This window comes from Symphalangus syndactylus, chromosome 4, assembly GCF_028878055.3.
Source record: "Symphalangus syndactylus isolate Jambi chromosome 4, NHGRI_mSymSyn1-v2.1_pri, whole genome shotgun sequence".
Lineage (NCBI taxonomy): Eukaryota > Metazoa > Chordata > Mammalia > Primates > Hylobatidae > Symphalangus > Symphalangus syndactylus.
The window spans coordinates 102,372,725-102,384,729 of NC_072426.2; the positions used below are offsets into that span (position 1 = coordinate 102,372,725).

The 12,005-nt window shown below is 41.4% G+C and overlaps 1 long non-coding RNA gene across 1 annotated transcript; it reads right to left on the reverse strand.

Annotated features, from left to right (window-relative positions):
* Positions 1–995: 995 nt before the first annotated feature.
* Positions 996–11,745, reverse strand: LOC134736490 (uncharacterized). The gene is made up of 3 exons (XR_010120542.1): positions 11,554–11,745; positions 9,675–10,661; positions 996–3,225 (listed from the first exon to the last, which is right to left on the reverse strand). It is a non-coding gene; the product is annotated as an uncharacterized lncRNA (long non-coding RNA).
* Positions 11,746–12,005: the final 260 nt, after the last annotated feature.

A 12,005-nucleotide genomic window follows, 5' to 3' on the forward strand; every position in this document is an offset into this window, starting at 1 on the left:
AAAGGCCACTACTAAGACTAAGAGGAGGCCTATCATGGAATCTCAGTAGGAGATTGCTTTGACTTTGTGAACATGGTGAAGCTCTGCCCATCAATGAGGCAGGACTGCTTGCTTTTCCTGCAAGGGCAGCCGAATGTGGGATGGTGGGAATAGCAGTAGCTATTCCCTCGTATATTCTATCCAAGGCTATTGGCTATTCTATGCTTTGGGTAGAACTCGAACAGCAGAGAATATTTATTTATCTCATTTATTTTCTATCCTGATGGAGAAGTGGATGAGTTGGCCTTTAAGGTCCCCCCTAGTCTTGAGAGTTTATTATCTTCCTGTCTGATGAGATGGCCTCCAAGACAAAATGTATGGCTGAGGGATATGGAATAGGAAATCACGTTAGATAGCATAAGTGCTAACCTCTTGAAAGAGATTATTAAATTTAATTAGTGGACATATTCTGTCTGCTCCACACTTGAGAATTTATAAGAATAGAGACACCAGAATGTTCCTTAGTGAGACATTCTTTTGTTGTCTTCAACCTCTAAGTGATGTCTACCTGCCAGAAAAGCTACTCTTTGGCAGGAAATGCAAGTAAAATCCCATTATATTGATCTCCATTGGACGATGACTATATGTACTGAATTTCTGGAATAGTTCTCATTTCATGTATTTTATTATTTTCAATAAGGAATTAATTAAATGTATAACTAAATGTAATTTGATTTTATATCTTGGTAAGACATTTCATACAAATAATTTCACAAATCAGGAAAAGATTTTCTGTCTTTATCTTAATTTTTATTTTGGGCAAATACAATTGAACATCTATTTTCCTGGTGGTGAAAGTTTTTGCCTGGATAATTATACTACTACAAAACATCCCTCATCTGTAGAGCTAAAGACAAACAAAACTTATTTCTAGTCTCTCTGTATAAGCAGCAAATTTGTACCTGGTAATAAATTTACTTTGAAAAAAGTAAAAGAAATGAAAAACAAGAAATGCTAAGAATAATGACATCCAATGTATATCAAATGCTCAACATAATGTAGGCACTGGGGTAAGTAGTTTACATGTATAGTTTTGTTTCAGTTTTAAAAATGAAAGCTTTGTGAGTAAGTATGTTCTCCCTGCCCTTATTGTAGAGGTGGAGGCTGATATGGCACTTGGAGCAAAGTTGTCCTAACAATGTACAGAGTTAGAAAGGAGAGAATTGATATTTGGGTTAATTCACTGCATCAACCCCAAGCCTTTCTTCCTCTAAGCATCCTAGGGATAAATAGGCAGGTTTTGAGGGAGGAGGTGTGGTTGGGGTGACTGAAGTGGAATTACGGTGATGGTCTATGAGAATTAGAGCCCTTGGACTACAGAGAGAACCAAGAGTTTCTCAGCAGATCAGGTTCCAAGAACCTTGATGTCTGGGGCTGCAGAGTTCTTGCTTTGACGTCTTCTGTGATAAAGATATGGTCAGTCATTCCAATCTGCCCTATTCCAGAAAATGGCTCACCATCCATGCAGCCACTGAAACCTAAGCTAGGAGTCATCTGAAATTCTTTTTTTTCCACCTCAAATTCTATGCATCAGCAAGTTCTGGGCTGTCTTACTGCAAAATACATCTAGAATCTGGTTCTTCTGTTGTCTTAAGTTTGTTTGTGCAGCTACAACAAAAGACTACAGTTTGAGCAGCTTACAAACAACAAACATTTATTTCTCACGGTTCTAGAGGCTGGAAGTCCTGCATGAAGATGCCAGTAGATTTGGTTAGGGCCCACTTTCTGATTCATGGATGGCACCTTCTTGCTGCTTCCTCACCTGGTGGAACTGGCAAATGAGCCCCTCAGGCTCTTTTATAAGAGCACTAATCCCATTTATGAGAGCTCCCCACTCATGACCTAATCACCTCCTAAAGGCCTTACCTCTTAATATGATCACATTGGGGATTGGATTTCAATGTATGAATTTTGGGGGCCACAAACATTTGGACTGTAGCATCTGTCCATCCTAATGACTGTCACCCTCCCAAAGGTTCATCTGCTCTCTCTCCTGAACTACCACAACAGCTTCCTAACCAGCCTCCCTGCTTCCACACAATCCTACCCCAAAGTCATCTTTTAAAAACATAAATCAGATCAAGCTCTCCTCTGCTTGATCTTTGTCAACATCTTCCTTGTGCCCTTAGAATAAAAGCCCCGCCTCCTAGCATGGTGCACAGGCCCCAAATGAACTGGATCCTGTCTGTGTCTCTAAACTCATATTGTATCCCCTAGGTTCTTTTCCACCTCAGGGCCCCCATCCCCTCTACTGAAATCACCTTCTTCCTTAGGTACTTAACATTAGCTCTTCAAGGGGGCCTCAGACAAGCATGCCTCCACGTGCATCCCTCAAATACTCTGTCACATAACTCCTTCCATTTTTTATGTGGCAGTTATTGCAATCTGTTATTATTTTGTTTGTAAGTTGGTTGTTCTTTTGTTTATCTCTCCCACTAGAGTGCTGGACTTCATCTGCCTGAATCCTCAGAGCCTAGCACAGTGCCTGACAAATTAGGGGTTCATTGATTATTTGTGAAATAAATGATAGAATGCATCATCATGATTTTAAAGTATTATTATGCTCTTAAGGACAGGTGCACATATTGGATGCACTTTGGTATGTCTGTCCACCTCTTAATTGGGTGCCTGGAGTCAGAGGAAATGGCCCCCAGGAACATCTGGGTGCATGTGCCCCTGACCTCTGGCTCCAGTGGATTGGCAGCTGACCCAGATGGGGTCAACTAAAATTGCAACTCTGGTAATTTGGATTTGGGACTGGAGAGAAGTATGGTTGGACTATGTGTCCTCAGGAGACCTGGGGCAGTCATGAGCTCTGCTCTATGGGCTGGGACCAGAGAAGGCTGGTGAGCAGAGAAAGAGAGGAGACTGAGCAGATGTGCAAAGAGAAAAGGTGACGTGAGACCCAGGGAGACAGTTGGGATGGATTTCCAGTATCTTCTTGCTGCTCATCTGACCTCCTAGCCTTGGGTTGAGGAAAATCTCAGCTCCCTGCCCTCCAAATGCCATTCCGGGGTAAAGCCAGTGTGTTAAGGACACCTCGGTCCATTTGACACTTTGTGAAAACAAATTCACCATTTCCATGTTGGTTCTGCTTCAGCACACACTGCTCCGTGCCACTTTCACCTCATGTCATGATAGATGGCTTGCTCTTGAGCTGGATACTGTGTGTAAGTGACAAGGTTTCTAGAAAAAGAAAATGGAGAAAAAGAAGTGAGAGGTGAGCATCTCTGTGGCATCCCCTGTAAGGAGAGAGGGCCGTGAGCTATGAGAAAGCAGGTGCAGTAAGCTGGGGAACTGGGAACGGGAGACTCAGAGAATATAAAATGTCTGGTTACAAGATATGAGTTTCGAAGCAGCAGAGTGAATCTCCTCAGGTGATGGATCATTATGCTGAAATCAATCTTCACAATGGAAGACAATGTTAGCAAAAATGAAATATTCCCTCTGAACCAGGGGTTTAAAGTATAGTAGGCCACTCCATGGTAGTGACAATCAATATCAACTCAGTTTAAGACCATACAATCTTCTCTTAGCCTGACCTCATTAAACCTGATACTAATGAGGGACTAAAGTCCAACGGCCATGCATGGGAGTTTAATATTGCTACAATCACAGTGATTCAAAAGTCCTTTATCAGCAAAAGCATGGGAAAAATATGTTGGCTTCTCAGCAATGCAACCAGCTGTAAAGTATCTCTCAACAAGTCCACCAAGGTGTGAACATCAAAAGCCCAGCAGGAGCTATTTATATTGGAAGATTATTAGGCATTAGCTGCACAGAGGAATTGCCTGAGAAAATGCTGCGCCTGACTAGATACTTCCATGGTAAAACCCAGAAAACACTGAGCTCTCCAGAATAATTTTCATTCTTACAGGAACGTGCATCTCTGCTTGGAGTGTCATCTTTCCTGCCATGTGTGCCTGGACAGGCTGGAGAGGGAAAGTGGACTCCAAGGACGTGGGGGAGTTGAATATCAGTTAGTTCTGTACACATCAACAGACCTCCTGCTACTTCCACAACAAGGACTTTTAAAACCTGACGTAAGGCTGGTATATACAGTTCATGTGTGCTTATGAAGACATGTACAAGCATGGCCTGGAGAAGCATGGCCCCAGGAAAAGCTAGGCATCTGCTCTGGCATCCTGGCCCTGCTGGAATAATAGCCCCAAGTTTTGGCTGGGGCGAGTCTCTTTGCCAAAAGAGAGGTTTTAAGGCCTAGAGCAGTGTTTCCAAAACAGACCTCAACTGGGTGTTAGTATGTGTAAGGAGATAAAAGGATTACATGGGCAATGTCTGTGAGATACTGAGCTAAATAAATTAAAAATTAAAATGAATGCATGTAATATTAATGCATACAAAAAATTCGCACACACACACACACACACACACACACACACACACACTATAAAGAACAATAAAAACCCAGCTTAACAAATACACTGCCAATCCCAGAGAGTCCCCTGGTTGCCCCTTTCTGATTGTAGCCTCCTCCTTTCCCCAGAGTAATCAGTATTCTGAATTTTGTGTTTGAGTTTTGTTTTTCATAATGGTTCTACTATAGGTATATAAATATATATCCTTAAATAATATATTTTAAATTTGTATGTGCTTTTGGGCTGGGCATGGTGCCTCACACATGTAATCTCAGCAAGGTGGGAGGATTGCTTGAGTCCAGGAGTTCAAGACCAGCCTGAGCAACTTAGTGAGACCATATCTCTATAAAAAATTTTTGAAAAAATATTAGCCAGGCGTGGTGGCACATGCCTGTAGTCCCAGCTACTCAGGAGGCTGAGGAAGGAGGATCACTTGAGCCCAGGAGGTCAAGGCTGCAGTGAGCCCTGATGGTGCCACTGTACTCTAGCCTGGGTGACAGAGCAAACCCTGTCTCAAAAAAAGATTTTTTTTTAAAGCTTTTGAATTAGCTTTATAAAAAAGCATGCAGTGCATATTCTTCTAAGACTTGTCCTTTATTCCATTCTGTGTTTCTGGACTTCATCTGTGTTGATAAACATAGCTGTAGTTCATTTTCATTGCCATTATTCATTTTGTTTATGAACAATTCATTTGCCGTTTTATTGTCTGATTAATATTATTGTGGCTTTGGTGTTTTGCCGTCACAAACAATGGTGCTAGGAACTTTCTGGTAAATGTTTTTTAGAGCACATGTGCAAGAATTTCTCTAGGGTATGTATCAGTGGGTGTGAGGGTAGGTACATCTTCACCTTTACAGGATAAACCAAATCGTGATCCAAAGGGACAGTTCTAATTTTCATTCAGTCTAACAGGCTTTAAATGTCATTGCTCCGTATCCCCACCAACACTTGTTATTGTCAGACTTCAATTTTTTGCCCATCTCATCATGATTTTGGTTCTCATCTCCTTTATTACTAGTGAATTTGAGCATCTTTTCATATATTTATTGGTTGTTTGAGCTTCCTCTTCTGTAAATGCTATTATCCATGTTCTTGCCCAATTTCTAACGGGTTGTCTTTTCCTTATTGACTTTTAGGAGTTCTTTATGCTTTCTTCATTGTAATTCTTAAGTTACTTATTTGAAAAATTTCTTCTCTCAATTTGTGATTCATGTTTTCACTTTCTTAATGATGTTCTCTCATGAAGAGAAGTTTTACATTTTAATAGAGATGAATGTATCAATCTTATATGTTATGGTCGTGCTTTTGGGGTCCAATTTAAGAAAGTTTCCCTACAAGAGATTAGAGATATTGTCCTAAATGTTTTATAATCTTGCTTTTCCCACTAAGTCTCTAATCTCTGTTTTTGTGAATAGATTTCTTTACAAACTCAGGACTTCCCTCAGTTGCCAGTATGCATTGTGGACCCCCGCCCCCTGAAGGAAAACAGAATACAGCATTTTTCTCTTGTATTTGGCCTTGGATTTCTTTTTCAGAGGCATCTCTAGGGATATCTTAGAACATACTCTGGGAACCACTGTTCTGTAGAGTAGAAAAAAATTAAAACTCACTTTCTACCTGCATTCTTGACTAATTCTGGGATCCTGAATCAATTGGTGGGTCAGTTCTTTGTGATTTGTTTTACTTATTTTGAAAATAAAGACCTTATTACCTAAACTAAAAAATAAAAGACAATATAATTATTAATACGCATAGAGAACAACAGCTAGAGTGAAAGTATTAATGTGCAAAAAGTGTTAAAATTATGTGTGTGTGTGTTTTGTTTTTTTTTTCAGACAGGTCTCACTCTGTTGCCCAGGCTGGAGTGAAATGGGACGATCTCAGCTCACTGCAACCTCTGCCTCCTGGGCTTAATCGATTCTCGTGCCTCAGCCTCCTGAGTAGCTGGGATTACAGGCATGTGCTACCACACCCGGCTAATTTTTGTATTTTGGGTAGAGATGGGGTTTCACCATGTTGGCCAGGCTGGTCTCAAACCCTTGACCTCAGGTGATCTGCCTGCTCAGCCTCCCAAAGTGAAAAATATGAATGTATGAATATTCTCCGTCTCTTCATTCCACACCACTTGCTTGGGGATAGGAGTGTTGCATGGAAGATTTTTGCCTGCTGGATTCCCCCTAGGCTTTTCTGGTGGAGAATCTGGGGCATAGCTGTATGGAAGGAAGGCAGAAAGCCAAAATGATATATGCAATAAAGAGCTTGAGGAGAGGAGGTGGTACACAGGGGATGAAGGAGAAGACAGACATAGACAAGCTTTAAGTCCTGAGTGTTGGAGAGGGGTTGGGTGGAGAGTTGAGAGGGAGGAGTTGATAAAGAAAGAGGCTCCAAAACAACCACATGTGAGAATGTGAGAGTGTGAGAGAACTTGAGAGGTACAGTAAGGGGGGACTATCAGAAATGTGCTGTGAATTGGCCAAGCATGTGGCTCATGCCTGTAATCCCAGCACTTTGGGAGGCTGAGGCAGGCAGATCACCTGAGGTCAGGAGTTCAAGACCAGCCTAGCCAATATGGTGAAACCCCGTCTCTAGTAAAAATACAAAAATTAGCTGGGCATGGTGGTGGGCACCTATAATCCTAGCTACTTGGGAGACTGAGGCTGGAGAAATGCTTGAACCCAGGAGGTGGAGGTTGCAGTGAGCAGAGATCACACCATTGCACTCCAGCCTGGGCGACAAGAGTGAAACTCAGTCTCAAAAAAAAAAAAAAAAAAGAAAAGAAAAAGAAAAAAAAAAGTGCTGTGAATTATAAACTAGATCTCTTTTAATACTCTTTAAAGATACAAATAAATTTCAGAATAACTTTAACTTTCAGTTGCTGGGTTTCTTTCTGTTGTGTTTCTTTTAGTGCAACAACACAGGACAACTAACCAGTCCCAGATTTTATAATATACCGGTTCTTAAACTGAAACTTCCTTCTTGATAGCATTGCTGTCATGAGTTCTGTCATTTCCTCTAATGAATGGAGTAAACCTGTGAGCATACACACCAATGAAAAATATATAAAGTCAGATCTGTGGTCCCAATATAATAGCAACAAAGATGATTAATCATTTGTTTTAATGAGGTAACTAGTATTTAATAAGTTATTGATTTTTCTTAGCATCATACTAAAATGCTTTGGAATGTGAACAAATCCTCAACTCATATAAGGCAGTATATTGATTAGGTATGAATTCATACTTTGGGATTCTAGATGCTCTGTTATCTCAAGGCCAGTGCATATTACCTGATTAGTATTGATTGCACTGTGGCCATCAGTGAATTCTCAAGGCATCATTTTTAGTCAAGGAAGAATGTTCGGTGTGACCCTGAAATCACTTTGCAGCAGATCTAGAGAAAGTTAAGTTGTTGATGATTCAGTGCACGTGGCCATGGCTTTAACTCATTGAACTGGATTTAATTTGTACCCATGGTTTCAATATTATTGTTATGCTCAGGAGATGTTCTCTGTTGATATTCTCTTACTTTGTTTTTCTTATACACTTTTCTCTGCCTGGTATAATTTTTCTCCTATTTTCTGCTTTGCAAACTCCTACTCACGCTCCAGGACCCAACTCAAAATTCATTACCTCTGTGCCCTTGTTCCTGATTCCCTTGGAAGATTTTGTCTCCTGGGTCTTCTCATCATCCTCAGTTGTAATAACACTTCATATAGAGTGATAAATGCCAGTAATTCAGTAATTATGTCTTTATATCTTCTCCCTACTAAACCATGAGCTTCTTTTGGACAGGGCTGTAGATAATCTCTTACCATTGCTTATTGCTGTTGGAGCCCGCTATCCAAGAAGAAGGTTCACAGCTAGCCATGTGTAAATACTTGCTACTGTTATACATTTGGTGGATATTTCTTTTCAACACTCAGATTCTGAAACTTCTGGCCCCATAGGATGTAAATGGGCTTTCAAATCCTACATGACCAGAAGTTTCAGAATCTGAGAAGTACGGGCACCAAGCACTTTGTGACTTCTCCATGATTTCTGGAAAAATCATGGAGAAATCTCAAGAAATTGTGGAGAAATCTTCTCCACGATTTCTGTGGCTTGTGTGGGTCACACTCTGCTAAACACTTGAAATACAAAATCTCATTAATTTCTCACTATGGAGCAAGATCATTGTTATGTTCTCCATTTTACAGATAAACAAAGTGAGACAATAAATAATTTTTTTCAAGGTGACATCACTAGTAAATGGTGGGTCAGGGAGTCAAACCCCGGTCTGTCTGACTCCAAAGCTGTATCTACACAGTGTACACAAGACACTCTGGAAAAGGCCCACCCAAACCAGGAGCCTGAAATTTCACCTGTAGAGATTAACTTTGAGGGGTCTTGAAGGCTTTACAGAAGCAGCAGGGATAAGAGGGTAGAAGTCATTAATGAAACACACCCAAATGAAATAGAGTATTCTAATACACCAGAAATAGTTGATGAACCCTCATACTTTAAGTTCTTTCCAACTAATTTCTTAACACAGAGATGACAATTAGAAAAAATCTTTCCTTTAGGAATCATTCATATGGGAAGGAGACACAGAGCAGAGAGCCAACAAGGTGCCACAAGAGACAGTGTCATAAAGGAAAGTTTAAAAATTTAAAAAATAAAACAAAAACAAAATCCAAAAAGGAAAGTAGAAGACACTAAAGACCAATGGTGGATGTTAATGGTGGGTGTGGGCAGTGGGAGCAGATCATGCTGGAACAGGCAATAAGAGGTGCACTGCCTATGAGAATTTAAAAACAACAAAACCCACTAAAAATCTGCTGTGGTGACCCTTAACAACGTCAGTGATAAAACACTCCTTCCCAAAAGGGTGGACCACTCCTGCCAAGCCCCACCTTGGTACACGCTGGTCCAACTCCAGGTTATAGGTCTCGGGATTACACCTGCTCTCCATACCAGAGAGAACTGCAGAAGCATCTGAATTCTGTTGTTTTTGCTTTTATAAAGACTCTAACCAGCACTGAGGTAATGGACTACTTTGAGTAGATCAAAATGAGGTGGGGAAATGTGATCCCCAGCTAGAACACTGTAGTGATTTCCTCTTGGTACTGTAATAAATCATCACGAACTTAGTGGCTTAAAACAACGCAATGTATTCTCTTACAGTTCTAGAGATCAGAAGTCTGAAAGGGTCTCATGAGGCTGAAATCAAGGCATTGGCAGGATTGCATTTTTATGGAGGCTGTAAGACCGATTTCCTTACCTTTTCCTGCATTTAGAGGCTGCCTGCATTCCTTGGCTTGTGGCCCCTTCCTTCATCTTCAAAGCCCGTGGGATAGCATCTTCCAGTCTCTCTCTGACTCTGACGCTCACTCTCCTGCTCCCTCTCATACTTATCAGGCCCCTTGTGATTCCGTTGGGCCACCTAGTAATCTCCCTATCTCAAAACCCTTAACCCAATCATATCTGCAAAGTCGCTTTTGCCATGTAAAGTGCTGTATGTACAGGTTCTGGGGATTAAGAAGTAGACATCTTTGGGATGCATTTTTTTACCTACAATAAGTGTGTCAGAGTGGAAATTAGAGATGAGGAGACTGAGTTCCAATCTCCACGCTACCATTGAGGAGGAGCGTGCCTTGAGGCAAATCTCAACTCCCGGGCCATTGTTTCCTCCTGGTCCCTATGTAGACCCCGTTAGCATATTCTCTTTGAGAAGTAATGCCTTTTCCTAAACACAGGGAGATATGGCTCCTGCTAATTAAAAGCCAGACCTGTTTTACACACTTACAAACGACACCCTAGCATTTGTTTAAGGCCACTTCTGAACCATGCCATTAGTCCTTCTAATGGCGTTTCTGCAGGTTCTCAGCTGATTTCTGCTTACCATCCTACATTTACTTACACCTTGCCTACAGAGCGTGTAAGTTTTCAATTTCTCATTTTAAATAGAGGGCTCCAATTCTATAGCGTGGCTGATGCATTAAATATCCACAGCCAAATTGCTTAACGCCCAGGTTTTTTATCCCCTTCAAATTAAAGCTTTTAAAACACCCAGACTCCATGCTGGCTGAATGACATACACAGACTTTCTGCCGGCTCTGGGGGGCAGGCGATACCGGTTCCTGTCAAGTTCTAAATCTGGATGCTTTTTTATAGTGGAACAACTAAAAGGAATTGCTGCCTTATGATATATAACTACTACTTATTATAGATTGATCCATTTTGCAGCAGGGAGGTGGAAGGCAGGGAGCTGTAGGAAGAACAAGAACCAATCTTAGACCTGAGAGAAAGTAACCTTCTAATTGCCTTTTCCATGACAGCATCATAAGCTTCTTTCTGGCAGCTTTATTTCACAGTGACCTGCCACACTGCTGTAATTTTCCTGGTGTCACTCATACAGGTTTAAAAAATGATTGGTTTTATGGCTTTTATTTGGGAATTTGTCAAGGTTTCACATTTGTAGAAGCCTTGAAGCTGTGGTCTAATAGTCCATAATTTGGTGTTTAAAGGGATATTGGTGGGTAACCTGCTTGGGCCCACAGGTGCCTACAGTGATCACATCCTTATGCCTGGCGGGGAAATCTCCATAATTTCTGTTACGTTCCTGTAAACCTTTGCTGTCAGAAAACTCCATTCCAGGTTCCAGAGGACTCCAGTCATCCTGAGATGGGAGAAAATCTTTCAAGCTTTGTGATCAGGTTGATATTTAAAGCTAATTCTCATGAAATGTACTTCAGGTGTTCATAAACCCAGACTTGGGTCAGCGTATTCTGGCGATAGGCATTTACGTACTCCTTTTATGACTCACAGTCTGGAAATGAAAGTGCTGGACTCTGAGCTCTCTCTCTCTCTCTCTTCTAGGATCTCAAAGCTCCCAACAGATGTTTTTAAAAGGCTCAGTTTTGAGGACTGTTTTGGCCTCCTGCCCCTGTGTGTACTCTTAGGTTTAATGAAAATTGGTGCCTCCGGAGCTCTTCTCCCAGCAGGGAGAGCAGCTCCTCTCCTGGTGCGGTTGCTTGTTCTCGCAGCCAGAACACACTGGGCCAGGGCTGTTGTGTGTAAACACACACACGCACACACACCTGCTTCATCCCGGCTCCCTTCTCTCCGAGTTGCCTGGTTGGCCTCCGTTTGGAGCCTACCTGCTGGTGTTTATCACAGTCGGTGTTTTCCCCCTTCCATGTGCCTCAGCAGAGCTGGTGCTTATTTGAGCAGCGGGCGATTTTTCTGAAGTGACCTCCCCCGAGCGGGAGATTTATGGTGGCGTTTGCTTTCATTATGTGTGGAGGCTGCCTCGTGAGCTCGCTGCGTGGCTGTTGGAGGAAGAGCAGAACGCTTCCCAGAATAAGCCTCCGGTATTATCTTTGAACATATGTTCTTGATTAAATGAGAAGAGGAAAGTCTCTTCGTTTTTTCCCATTTGGAGGTTAAAGTGGAGGGTTTGTCTAAAAACAGATTGCAGTAAATTGTGGGTTTATTTGAACAGTATGTCAACATTATTTACTCATGGAAAAAGAAAATCTCAAATTGATAGGTTTCTTTTAATTACCTCATCCTGAAAGCTGCTCTCAACAAACAGCAAATATTTCAGAAG